The sequence below is a fragment of the Atta cephalotes genome (assembly GCF_000143395.1).
Source record: "Atta cephalotes unplaced genomic scaffold scaffold00001, whole genome shotgun sequence".
Taxonomy (NCBI): Eukaryota; Metazoa; Arthropoda; class Insecta; order Hymenoptera; family Formicidae; genus Atta; species Atta cephalotes.
The window spans coordinates 5733233-5745812 of NW_012130065.1; positions in this window are offsets into that span (position 1 = coordinate 5733233).

Below are 12580 nucleotides of genomic sequence, written 5' to 3' on the forward strand. Positions count from 1 at the left end.
AGATGGCTCAGACTCTTTGAAGTATCCACTTCAAGAGCCTTATTCCTCTTCATCTAAGATCTCATAAGAGATTGTTTAATGAAAAACCTGTATTTGTATATTTAAAAAAAAATAAGTGGAATGTCTAATTGATTATGAATTTGTACGTTCATACGTATATAGCGATTGAATCGTATATATTAAAGAAAAGAGACTCTATTCATAAACGTGAATAATAAATATAAAAAAATTGCACATGTTGTCGAGAAAATTATTTCATTTAAAAGAAAACTTAAGTTTATTTCAAGTACTTCTGTAGGAGGTTGAAGATATTTCTAAAAAATAAACATACAATTATTGACGTTATTACAGTCTTATCATGTTCATTTTACATTACATTTTCAAGAGACTAATGCAAAAAAAAAAAATGTCAAATTGTTGAACTAAACAAGTAAAATTATAATAACATTATACCGCATTAATTATATAGAATATCTTCAATATAAAGTCTTACAAATTGTATTTTTTGAGACTCTCTTAAACGTAAAGATAAAAATCTTTTTACGTATGTTAGAAACTGCTGATTTTTTAATTAATATTTTAATTTTAATGTATTGAAACAGAACAAATTTCCAGAGAATTATACATATGTACATGTACTTCCGAAACAAATCATACCATAAAAACTGCACAAATCATTTTGAGTAATGATCACTAAATCTCTTAGCGCGATAAAATTTAAATGCAAATTTAGTATTAATATTTGCGATGTAAAAAACGATGTAAATAAGAATAAGAAGAGACATCACCTCACCCTTTTACATAGTAAATCAGTGTGAAGGTTCGATTGGAAAAGACAGTAAAAATGAAACACTGCCTGCAAATGATCATCATCGGCACGAGACTGTTTATTGTCCGCGATGATGTCTCGATTTACGTTAAGTATTGAATCGAATGCAAATGCGTTTTTGTATTCAATAATTCAACACATACCAATTGCGCATGTATAGGTAGAGAATTTTAGATAAGATTATTAGCCAAAAGCAAAACGGCAACTAGTTAGATTATTAAAGTAAACGTGAGACTTTTAATAATCCACTGAAATTTAGTAATACCACCGAATAAATGCCTTAAGCAAAAAATCTTTTATAAATCGGCATGGACTGAAAGAAGAAAGCAAATATTATACATATTCTGCAAAAAAGTGCTGGAACAATGCATTTAATTCGGCTATTTTTTGCAGAGTAAATAAGAATTGAGCGCCATAATTCATTTAAGTACAATAGCTGCGTCTTGTATTTATATTTAAATTATTATTAAGTTATTATTAAGTTATTGACTGTTGGCATTGTAAATCACAATTTAATAAAGTCTCAATTATTTCTAGAAATGTGATAAATTCGAAGAGCTATTTGAAATACAATCAAATTGATGTACATATTAGTTTTATTACATATATATATATATATATATATATGTGTGTGTATATAATTACATGTAAAAATCACAAAAATAATTCTCGTCTCTTCTTATTTTGCATCTTAACACTAGAACTATAAAAAAAAAGCAATCAAGATGTATAATTTTTATAACGGTTTATTTTTTGAGATATTCTTTGACTTTTGTCGCAATGTTAAATGATTAAACTTATTTCTTTATTTTCTTCATTTATCTCTTTTTTTGAAAAGATATATTATATATACATATATTCAACAATATATTCAATAATATATGTATAAAAATACATTCATTGTCGGTAGTTCTAGTGTTTTGAGATGAATAAAATGTGCGAAATACTTATTGCGATTGTCGCTTCAAAATACTTGTAATCATTCTGTATAAGAAACGTTTCGAAGAATGTTTGAAGAATGATTATACAAAATTACAAAAAGTAATGCGAGAATGGATCATATTGCTATTTGCTCGTTGGATCCACTGCAGTGGTTTACGCATAGACAGCGCACACAGAAGCGACAAAGCTAATTAATGATGTCAAAATATTAAACTCTTTAACGAATGAATTTATTGTTAGTTGAAATATTCTGTTGCTTATATTCCTAGTTAATTTCAATAAAAAAATTATTATCATATATAGATTAATTTCAATAAAATCACAATGTTCATATTACAGTAATTAATTGATTAATGTCAGTTATTAATAACAAAATTCTTTAAGTATATATAATAACATATTTGTATCATTTCTCACGTTGTCTATTTTTGATAGTGAATTGTTTAAATTATAGACAATAAGACAGTTCAAGAATTATCTGTAACGAGTTTGTAACTCAAATAGAAAAATCTGTTAGCACTCAATAATTATTTTCCCAGTCAAAAATGATGATGACTGGATAAATATTTCTTTCAGTAATAAGCGATAAATTCGTGACGATTTAATCAAATAAATCTGTATCCAGCACAACCACATTACCTATAACTACGATTCCTCATAATTAATTGCATAATTTATATTCATGTTGTTTTTAGTTGATAATAAATTGAGCATTTTTATTTATACGATAAACGAGAATTTATGTACAAAGTAAATAAAAGCATTGAAGGTGTTAAGTTAAAATTAAATATAAAGTTAATATTGATTTCTTTGAAACAAAATTAAAAAAGAATATTTCAAGTATCTTATTACCAAAATAACATTAACCCTTCGTGGACATTTGGGGTCCAGGGGAAAGATAGTCCTAAAAGGATGTGAGGTTTTATATTTCTAAGGTCTTTTTTTTAAAACGGGACTTGAACTTCAAAGTTTAAAATACTCTTTTTGCACTGTCAACCGCATATTGTTCCTTGGACGTCAGCCTTTGCAATTTTTTAAATATATGATAAAATTAAAAACTTTAAAAAGACATTGCATTTTTCTATATTCTACAATATTTAAAGTATATTCAATAATTTTTGTGATCTTAAAAATCTGTAAGTACGGCAATCAATTAAAATGTTAAGGTCATTTTACCCCTTGTATGATCAATATAAAATTCTCAGATGTTAAATTAGATTAGGACCACGAAGGGTTAAATATTATATTACGAATAAAAATATACAGTATTTTTTTTATACATATTATATTATAATCGATATTAACAAAGCTTTTATCTAAATAGCTTTTATCTAAATTTCTGTTTTATAATTTTGTAACATTGTAAATTTTTATCTCAAACTAGAATAACAAATTATCTTCGAACGAAAGATATTTTTAATTCTTCGTTTCAATGTTTAATCTTTAAGAAAAATTTGATTTTTAGTCATTTTTAGTGCAGTTTGCTCAATTATATTAAAATTATTAAAAAATATATGTATTTTTATTCTACATCTAATAAACATATTGATTTCTAGGATTAATATGTTATTTCTAAAGAAAAATTCTCGTTTCATTTTTGATAAATCTTAAAGTACATGATTAATTACAATGCACATTATTTTTGTATTTTATTGTCAATCAGTAACAAGTATGCGTATTAGCTGTAGAATAAATACATATAATTTTTTAAAATGATTTTATTTAGACAATTAAGCAAGCCGCAAATAGCTTAAAATCAATTTTTCCTAAAAATTAAACATTGAAGCAAAAAATTAAATATCTTTTGTTTATAGATAATTTATTATTCTATGTTGAATATTATTCTATGTTGAATTCTATGTTGTACAATGAAAATTGACTAACTCAGTCAAAATAACGTTGGTTTACGAAGTCTATTCATTTCATGACAGTGACGTCAATATTCGAAAAGTTCAGAAACAACATCGTTTTAATTATAATAGTTAAAAATAAAATCAGAATATTTGAAAAATAAAATCAAGATTTAATATGTAATTTTATCGTAATATGAAATATTTATATGTAATTATTTTATGAATAAATTGTTTCATTTTTATCGGATAACATTACGATATATTTTAATATTAAAATTTTCTAATTACTTGAAAATTTTGTTTTTAGCTATAATTTTTTGCGGTAAAAACAGATCAACTATTCTAGAAGCCATCCACCATCTCTACTAATAAGAAAACCAGCGATCTTCTTTCATATAGTGATATCAAACGATAGCAAAGTGCTAATAGCAATATAAATATAACATAAAATTACAAAATATAAATATTGAGAAATTGTATATACAGAATATTTTACAGATATAAGATATACGAAACGTCCTATATTCTCTACATGACATCCATGTGAAGTTGACCCACCAACATTTGAAAAAATTAATTTTCCATAGCTCATTCGATTGCTCATCGTTTTGCACATTTATGCACTTTGAATTTTCGTTTGCATACTTCTAGTAAGAAAGTTATTTAATTTTGGGAAGGCTAACTTCACACCCCCCCAATTTCAAATAAATTGGATCAAAAAGATCATAATCGGTAGATTTTCGTTTGCATTTTGAAACAATTCAATTTTTTATTCATATACCTTTAGTTGAAAAGATACAATTAAATTAAAGTTCGAAAAAGATCGAAAGCGGCAAATAGGTTTAAATCGCACCTATGCTCAAAATGGCATGATAAGTTCTCGTTTACATATTTCGAAATAAGTCAATTTTTCATTTGCATATCTTTAGTTAAAAAGTTATTAAAAAAATAATTTTGAAGAGCTAACCTTATATATTGGATTGTCCGGAAAATTTGTACCGACTAAAATTTTAGTATACATTTAAATTTTAGTATACATTTATTAAATTAAAATTTTCCGTGTTTCAATTTTCCTTCAACATCGGCATGAACTTTCCGGATAATCCAATATATATGTGTACCAATAAATTCATCTGCCTAGCTGGCCCTCGATTTAACCAAATTTTAATGAATAAAGTTATATAATAATGCGTTATTTATGCGCTCTCAAAATCCGCAAAAAAAAATTTATTTACTTTTTAATCAGTATACTGCGAATCAAATCAGGTCTTAATGCTATGTTATTATAAACAAAAGTTTATTATCACAAACATTTTGACCCTAATTGGGTCATTCTCAATGAAACTAATACAATTTAAAAAACAACGACTTATTTGAAAGACAATAATTTGACAAAAAAAAACACATGATATACTTTAGACAGTAATTATAATAATATATAAATTCATCGATTGGTATTTTTAATTGTTTGTTCCTGTATTTAATTTTTAATTTTTGTATACAAATATCTTGAAATAAAATTTTTTATTTGTTATATATACAAGTTTTAATTTTATTTATGTAATCGTTTTTTAGACATACAATATTCTATTTTGTATAACTGAATTATTATAATGTGAAATTTTGCGTATGAGTTGAGGAAATTATTTTAGTCAGCGACTTACATTCATTTTTGCAAATTATTATTTATATAATCTTTTGTAAATTATTAGTTTTTAGACAATATTCAGAATTGATTCATTTATCAATTTGAGAGTGCAATTCTAAACTTTTGCGATTGTGACTCTTTAAGATCATTTTATAAGATAGCCGTTGATGACCACACGCTATAATGTATCTATATGTTCACCTATTCGAGTATTTTGTCACGTCTATATACTGGATAACGTTTAAAATCATCCATGCATAATGAAATTTTATATATAGTACCAAAATGAATTTATATATTATTACAATTACCGTCTAAAATATATCAATATAAGTGTTTTGTCAAGTTATTGTCTTTCAAATAAGTCATTGTTTTTTAAATTGTATTAGTTTCAACATTAAGAATGATCCAGTTAGGGTCAAAACATTCGTAATAATAAACTTTTGTTTTATAATAATACAACATTAAGATCTAGCTCGTAGCTCTATATGATTATTAATTTTATAAATTATTTGAGCCTTTTTTTCTTATATTATTTTTTACCGTTTGTTTAAAAAATATTGTCTAAAAACAAAATAGTATGTCAGTATCGGCGACTTTCCTTATTAAAATTTGTATTTTAATGCGAAATGATTAGCGAAATAAAGTATAATTATTATTATTATTTATTGTGCATAGAGAAATTACAAAGCATACACAAATGATGAAACATCAGTAGAACTGCTGTTACTAAACCTCCCAGTAAATGAAACGAATTACAAATTAATACAGATTATAGAGAAATTAATAGAAGAAAGCATATCTTGCTTAGTAAATAATTCGATAGTTTCAAAAAAGTAGAATTAAATGACAAAAATGATTTAAGTATAATTGTAATGATAATTTAAGTATACCTATTGCAAGAAGGCATGATTAATGGTAAACGCAGACTTATTGCATAGCAAATTAAATACAGAGACAATTAAGAAGCACGGAATTATTGTAAAAAATACAGAGTCGATTTTGAAGTATATAAAAATAATTATGATAAAAATATAAATATATATAAATGCAAAAAGACATAAATAAGATAGTACGCGAATTATAAAAAAGAAAACAGAAACGATAAAGATAAACAGTATTTATGTAGAAAATATGGAGAACAATTAAGATAAAATAAAATAATATAGATGAATTAAATGCGGTTGAGCTCAAATCGTTGATATGAACTTGGTAGCGGCAGAGCGAAACGAAGGAAAAAAGGGCAAAAATCGGATGGAAGAAGCATGTTGTAAAATTTTGTGGCAGTATAGGAAAACGCAGTCTTGAATTTGGAAGTTCGGTGTCTGGGGAATGATAAGGAATTATGATAACGAGTATCAGGAGTATCATCGGAATAGAGATCGGAATTTAAGTATAGGAGACTATGGAGATATCGAAGAATGCCAGAACGAAGGAGACGAAAAACGAGACATACAAGTGTATAATACAAGTGTAGAATAAAACGCTGCATTTTGAGCCAACCGGAACGTAGGAAATAAGGAGAGATATGATATCATACTTATGTACATTAAAAGAATAACGAAGACATGAATTCTGTATTCGCTGAACTCGGGTAAGCAATTAAAATAATTAGATATAAAAATATAAATGTAGAAAAACAAATACATAAATACCCGCAAAAAAGAGCCACTATAATTAATTATAACAGTCCGTTTAATCACTGAATTAAATCACTAAAATAAATCTGTTAAATTAATAAAAATGTCAATGATTTCAGCAATTTATTTCCATTCGGTACACTGCAAAAAATGGATATTGTTGCGTAGTTGACATCTATTTCTTCAGAAGACAAAAGTGCGCGGATGCATTTTGCTAAAATTATTGGGAGGGGGAGGGGGGAGGCATAGAGTGGTCTGTGCCTCCCCGGCGCCTAGGATTCTATTGCATATAATCGTGAATGTTGTGAACGAATATCATAAAATTTGTGATGTTAATTTTCTATTGTCGCAACGACTAAGGTTACGTTCAGAAATATTATATCACCTGGGCTACTATTCTGTAACTGTTTTTACAATAACTTTACATACATATCAATAATTGTCGATGTCGTTGCACAAATATTTTATATAGTAAAAAAGGCAACACATTGCCTAATATAAAAAATATATTTTAAATATTTTAAGATTTTTAAAAATTTTAATAAAATATTTCTAATAGAATTAATGTTACATACATATCAATGTATAAAATTTTAAAATTTCAAATATTTAAAATTTATAATTGCTTAAAATATTAAATATTTAAATTATATCGAAATTATAATCGGGATTAGATTTTTCCTTATCACATTCAATTCTATTAAATATTTGTCAATATTATGAATAAAAAAGATTTTTTACGCACTATTATTTATTCTTCTACATATTTATTTAAATATATCATTTTAATTTAGATATATTTACATGTTTTGTTACAGACCAACGTTGTACTACAACTTCGCGCATCATACCGGTGAGTAATTAATTACTTTTTATTTTATTATTTAAGTAATGAATTTATGAATAAAAATTATATTAAATATAAGAATACATTTTGCTCAACAGTTATTAAAATATAATTATAAAAATTTTCTAGTAGTAATAAATGCAATAAAATATCTTACATTTATATTTGTAAAGTATTTGGTTATTTCTCTGAATGTATTATAATTAATAATAATAATAATATTATTTATATATTTTTATAATACATCATATCATTCACTGAATGTGGCGATAATTACTTCTCACCGAGAAATAAATTTCCTGTCGCATAATGTCTCAAGTTAATTTTCATTTTAATTAGAAGTAATAGATCGATGGGAACTATATTTTATAAGAAAGGATTTAATAATACGTTTATATTCTAAATTTTTAATTGTTTATTAATCTGTATACAGAATTCTTTCTATACTCATAAAAACAAAATACTAGGAGAACTTCATATTACATTATATGTCTTATCTACCTCTTAGTGGCGATTGCATACAAATTGCTTAACATAGCCGAGGTAGTGAGCACTTTTTTTATGTGCTACAACGCAAATAAATCGCTTAAATCTTTATTATCGACGATTAAGGACATTTTGTATTAAGTGATCTAGATAAAATAAATTTTTAAATGATAATTTGATTATACACTGTCTGCACTTTTTTACATTAGAAAAAGATTACTACTATATAACGTATTGATATCATAAATCCTCCTTTGTGGTAACGTTTGTATTATTATTATGATATGGTTAAATATTTTTCCTTATCTCAGCTATAAGCTCGTTTTTGTGAAGTCATATACAGTCGATTTGTTTTTGGGGTACCAATCCAAATATTTTCCAAAGAATTATAAAAGTTCAAAGCTCATATATTCGTAAGAATACAGGAAAATATTTACCAACACTTATGTTAATAAAACCCACAAAAGGAGGATTAAATGCATCAATTTTATGCTAAAATCTATACAATAGTATTAATATTAAAACTTATTAACTATCAGTTATTATTTCTCGTTTTTAAACTGAATTTTTTATATCTGTAAATTTATATCTGTAAATTGTATATGTAGATATCTGTATCGTATATTAATTAATTCTTTGATACCTGTAAAAATAATCTCACTTCTTAAACTTATGTTTACAGCTTACAAATACGTATTTAAGTCTTATTTAACTATTAAATTTTTTTTATTAAATAATTTTTGCCAATATTAACAATTTTTTGACTGAGTTATTTTTAATAATAAAAACAATTACATTTCTATAATTTGTCATAAAATATACTGGAAATTTATTTATAATAATGGCACAATTACTCATAAAAGTAAAACTAAATTATGTACTATGTTCCATGTTTTTAATAAGTATAATAGAATGTTATTTAATAAACTTATACTAAAAAATCTACTAAATAATAACTTATACTAAATCATAAGACAATCTTATACGTAATTTCTAATATTAAAATAAAAAGTTAAAATTAAATTAACTAATAAAAATTATTACTACTTTTTCTTCTAATAAATTATTTAAAAACTATTTTTTATTCGCTATTTTCTTTTAATTTCTGTTCATTTAATGTTAACAAAATTTTTAATAATCTAATAGAAACATAGTATACAGTATAAAATATTCTAAAATAGGAGAGTTCATATTTTATCAAAACGAAAAAAAATTTGCAGTTATATGCACCTACAATTCTTCTGAGCCGCATAATTATATATTACAAGTTTTTATTAAAATAATAATTTTTCAAATTATAATATATTTTTTGTAATGATTTATAACAAAGCATATTATTAAAAATTAAATAACAAATTAATAGTTAAAACATACATTCTAACAACTGACTAAGTTTATAATTATTTTCATAAAAATCTAACAGACTAATAGCTCAGAATTTTTGAGAATAATCTATGATACATGTATTTAGATAGAGCCGCACACACTCATACATGTTTATATATATATATACATATATATATATGTATATATATCTTCAATATTTTTATAATTGGACTTATAGAATTGTTAAAACATACTTGTCTTCTCCTATATTCACTTGTTGTTCAATATTAAAATTTACTAGATGCCGTTTATTGATGGAATGATGCATAAAATCCATTCTTATGTCGAGCAACGACATTAGTAGAAATTCGCGAGAAATGTTCTCGAATATACATCTCAGTATATTTTATGTGATACTGAGATATTCAAGTTTTCTTACGAAGTATATATGTTAACTATTAATCATATAAATCTCTGTACAAGATTAAATTAAATGCTTTCATGTTACGATCTTGCGAATATATGACCATTGGATTATAAGAAATGTATTATAAGAAAAAAAATCAACATATTTATTCTTCATATAATCAATAATTCCTTTGGAATGTTTTAAAGATGCTGTGCTACAAACGTTTTCATAATCAAAAAAACGCTCAACCCTTCATTGATACAGAACGGATTAGTCATATGCTAGATAATTACTATACAGACTTTAATATATACAGTCTATGTGCTTATTGTTTATCATTTTTTTTTCAGCAAACTAAAATTATTAGATATTTTATTTATGAATAATTCTGCACAAATCATTGCGCTGATATATCTATATTCATAGTAAAGCACCTAAAAGTAAATAATAAGTTTTTATCATATAGGTAGATAAAATATGTAAAATATGTTAAATAAATTTATTACAATCTAGATAGCATGCAAAAATCATCTTATGTTTAAAATCGGGACATAAAATATCTTTAAAACATCTTTAAAACATGTTTGAAATATTTTATTCTGATTTTGAACATGCTATCTAGAAAATTGCATAGAATTTAAAATTGTAGTGAAAATAATTTTTTATAAAAAATTGAACATATCATTTATCAATGAGAAATTTAAAAATGTTCCATCCATATTTATATCATTTATATTAATATACTTATCAAATTAAATATCATGCTAATTGTTAAATGTTTACGTTATGCATCATAAATCTATCCCAGTATTAGATTTCGCATTTTTGGAGCTATATGTACAAAAACTTATTTTTTATATCTATACATTCACGATATTCACCTAGAATATTTCACTACGATATTTCTCCTTTGCAATCGACAACCTTGATAAATTGGTTTGTCATATTTTTAAATCACTTTAATTTTCACATTTATTCATATATTGTTCGATATGACTTGCGTGTGTATGTTCACACGAACTTTTGTACGCATGTCATCAGTAAAGTTGCGGATTTGTTATTGATGCTGTCAATGATTCAAAGTGTTAAAAAAGATTGACCTATACCTCTCGATGTAAAGTCAGTCTTTACATTTTAAAGATGTATAAAGTATCTTTTTTATGAATATTGATATCAAAGTTTACTATTTGCAATGTCTAAAAAAGTTCGCTATACATTATTGACAAAACTAATCTGTAATATATCGTAAATAGTATGAAATGTAAATATAGCATACTTATTTGAGAGATACATACAATACATATTTCTATTTCTAAGAACTATTACTTGCGTCGTCATATTGTGCAAAATATATAATTACATTGTTATTTTTCAATAACGTATAGCGTTTCTTTATTAGACTTATTAATTTCTACATTTAATTTACGTTACTTATAAAAAAAAAATCTTGTATTATTTTTATATCAGCAGTGGATACATGCAGTCCGTGTGTACACACATTCGTCAGATAATATCAGCAATTATCTATCAACTACGAACTATAGTATGATTATTCATCGTCTTGAATTGAGCGATGACCGAGATTATTTACTTTTGCTGAAATAACATTCGCACATAAGGTGATGATTAAAATATATATGTCAGAATTAACAGTTTGTGGTCCGCCGCGATACTGTACTGTGGATGTTATAATCCACTGACGGTGCCGCTGTGTAAGAATATCTTATCGGTATGTTAAAATTCATTGTATTTATGAATTAAAAAAATGTAAATTTTACATTAAAAAAAACAAAGTACTTTTGCTGCTCTGCCTCAGTGTTTTGACAAAAAGTCTCCTTTTTTAAATCAATCTTTCACTGATTTTATCTTACAAAAACGGAAAGAGCAATCTGTTTGTGGAACTTGTTTGATGGAACTTTTAATGAATTATATTATTTATAAATTGTATATAGGGTGTCTGGAAATAATCGCCAAATGTTTCATGGACAAATAGAGCGGAAACTAAATTGAGTCGAAAAGTCCTCTACCATTTTGTAAATTCCCCCAATACTTAACAAGATATTAATCCTTAAAAATAACCAAATACTACTGCGAAGCTTGGCACTGCTGGCTACTGGATAGCCTGGCAAGCGCGCCGTCCGAGCTATGGAGGTTTGCGGCGGTGTGTGCGGCGCTTGCCAGTCAATCTCCAACTCCTAAGATCCGCGCGACAAGCGATCGGTAGGTATACACTTCAGTAGTAGGCCGGGCGAGCGTATTTGGTTGTCTTTAAGGATTAATATCTCATTAACTATTGGGGAAATTTACAAAATGGTAGAGGACTTTTCGACTCAGTTTAGTCCGCTTTACCTGCCTATGAAATATTTGGCGATAATTTCCAGACACCCTGTATATTTGTTTTGGCTCAAAAATGTGTAGCTCACTTTATGTTATCGTAATTTACTTTTGTTAGATATTGCTACAGTTTAATACAGACTGCAGACCTCAAAATGTTAATTAAAGTGAAACACATACACACACACACACACACACACACACACACACACACACACACACACACACACACACAATAAATTAATTAATAGATATATAACTACAGA